Source organism: Lycium barbarum, chromosome 8 (genome assembly GCF_019175385.1).
Source record: "Lycium barbarum isolate Lr01 chromosome 8, ASM1917538v2, whole genome shotgun sequence".
Taxonomy (NCBI): domain Eukaryota; kingdom Viridiplantae; phylum Streptophyta; class Magnoliopsida; order Solanales; family Solanaceae; genus Lycium; species Lycium barbarum.
In genome coordinates, this window is record NC_083344.1 from 113,702,381 (window position 1) to 113,705,346 (window position 2,966).

Below are 2,966 nucleotides of genomic sequence, written 5' to 3' on the forward strand. Positions count from 1 at the left end.
ACTACAAATACTATTTCGTCACTATTGTATCAATATATATTTTGTGACGAAAGTTTTTCGTGTCCAAAATTTAACTAATTTTAGGACAAAAAATGATTTGTCATGAATTAGGTACATCATCAGTGACAAAATAATGTGCCATTGATAAATTTAAATTTGTGGCTAATAGTACTCAATAAATGGCGCCAACTCATTATTTAATAGGAAATTTTAATGGATAAAACTTTGCTACGACTTTTTGTATTTCGTCACTAAAAGTATGTGCCTCATGTATTTAAAGACGAAATATAATTTTCGTCACGAAAAATGGACAATTGGTGACGAATTTCATGTCGTAGCTAGTAATTTCGTAGCTAAAAATCACATTTGTTGTAGTGAGTCTTTGTACCGCTTTGAATGATAAGTAAATCGGATATAACATGGCGTTAGTGTGTAAATTGATCATTCAAAAAAAAAAAAAAAATACTCCCTCGATCCGTCCCATAATAAGTGTCACCTTCGGAAAAAAAACACGCATGTTAAAATTAATAATGCAACGTGAAGTTTACTAAATTACCCCTACATAGTAAAAATTAATTATTTTTTCCTCTTGATTAGAGCATGCACAAGTAGTAAACCTTTTGACATTGAGAATCCAACAATACCAAGTTACTATGTAGCTTTCCAATCATCATTTAGATGTTACTTTAACTTGTCACTTTTTATCTAAGGGTAGAGTTGGAAAAACAAACTAATTTATGCTTTGGTTTCCTATGGTGACACTTATTATGAAATAAATTTTTTCTCTAAGGTATCACTTATTATGGGACGAAGGGAGTAGTATGTGAATAGAGTATCGTGCGTTATTAATAGTCCCCCACAGTCAGCATACTCTCTTTATACTTTAAATCGTGTTTTTATTAGATATTAGTTACCTTTTCAATCATTATTATTTTATTTTTTTGTTTATTATAGTATGATTTTTTTTCTCCTTTAAATGTCTTTTGCATTAGCATTTTTATGTTTTTTTCCTTTGGAAAAATGATTACTTCAAAACAACATACCATTGTATTAGTTTTGATCTAACATAATGTTAATTTAATTTTTATTGATAGCTTAATTTACATTTAGATTTAAAAAAATTTATCAGCCCGTTTGACGAAATGTTTTATCATTAACTTCTGTAAAATGTTAAATCCCGTTGGTAAAAATTTTGGATCGCCCAATGCAGGCGAACTGAGTTAGTGCTGGCAATGAGTGTCGTATCTTATTCTGCAATTGATTTATGCTATATTTTTAGTGACAAGAAGAGGGTTAGTACACACAAGGTCTATTTTCTGCTACCTTTTTTGGGTCCCTTTGGGGACATCCGATAAAATTGGTACTACACTGAGAAGATTAGTATGACTCTTGCGCAAAGATGACACACACAAAACGAGAACGCTCTACGTTTTTTGGAACTAAAATGGAAAAATGCGCAACCCTCTCATACTAGTTATGGAGTTATGCTCCTACATTCATTGTACGACAATGAAATGATATACTGAAAGTTCATCTAAAATTAGGATGATTTTAATGGATTTCTTTATGTTACAGTCATTTCAGAGTTTACCTATAAATTTATTTTAATAAGATCATTATTATTTATAAAATCATGTATTACATGATTTGGCATACACGTGCAATGCACATGCCACGAGGCTAGTGTATATATATATATTATACTAAAAGTAAGAAACTACTACCTTCAAAGTTAGTTTACCATTTTGCCCATTCACTAAATAAAAATCTAATTAAATATCTAATGAAATGGTAATATTTTAATCACATAAATGTGGGATTAGAAGTTCCTATCATTAATTCAAATCAATTTTTGTTTAGTCTAATAAATTAGCTGAAATGTCACTGATTTATCAATTTTTATTCTATAGATTATGTGGAAAATTTGAGGAGTTGCATTGGAGAATTTAATGTAGACTTGATTAGTTCCATCAATAACCATGTGAATGAAAGCCCAAGGAACAACAACGGAAAAGAACCATACTCTGTATATCCCTTCAACCTTAATGTACAAAAACATAAAAGCATTTCATAATAAATACTGTAAAAATTAATAACCATGATACTGTTTGAGCAAATGAAGAGCCTGTTGTTACAATTTTGTCATTTATATTTTAGAATCAGTAGAAATTTGTTGAATCAATAGCAATTATGAGTCTGAACAATTTATTTTTTTTTACCACGCACATATTTCATCAAGAAACAGCAGCCCTTTGATTCCTATGAGAAATGAGAAACGAGATACTTATTTGCAAGTACCCATATTCTTGATATCAAATTCCACGTAATCTCTCACCAAATCATATGTAGAATTCCAATTTTTGAGGTAAAACAATGGCTTCTTTCTATTCTTGATGATAGTTATCTGTAAGTTCGATAATTCTTTTTTGTATTCTTGTAATTACGTACAAGTGCAGACGGTACTTTGGATTAAACAGGGGGAAGGATGGGGTGGGGTGAGAGAATGGAACAGATTTGTCCATGGAATTAAGTGGCGTACCCCATCTAAATATTCATCTTATAACATTTGATTCCAACTGTTATTAAATTCTAAGCATATATTTTTGTTCCTTGATCAGTATATAGTTATCTAACCTATTTTGCTTTCTAATTTTTCTATTTGAAGATGCAATTTATGCACTAAAGGTTGATGTGATTCATGACATAATTGACGCTAACAAGTTAAGAGTGGTGCTCACATAATTCTGAGAACTGGTTAACATTGGCGGAGGAAGATCAAAAAATTCAAGAGGAGCAAAATGAATTGAGATTAATAGAGCTTCACTCCCTATTCGGGTAAGTATCTTTTTGATATCTTGTAAATTATCTTTCCTAAATTGTTCATGGTTTTCAATTCCTACTGAGATTTGGAATTTTTATTATATATCCATCATGAATTCAACGATCTTGATTTATTGTCATCAAAG

General features: G+C 30.3%; 1 non-coding gene across 1 annotated transcript; it reads left to right on the forward strand.

Moving 5' to 3' along the window:
* The first annotated feature begins 1,332 nt into the window (after nucleotides 1-1,332).
* On the forward strand, nucleotides 1,333-1,435 carry LOC132608399 (U6 spliceosomal RNA). Its single transcript, XR_009570325.1, has one exon. It is a non-coding gene; the product is annotated as a U6 spliceosomal RNA (small nuclear RNA).
* Nucleotides 1,436-2,966: the final 1,531 nt, after the last annotated feature.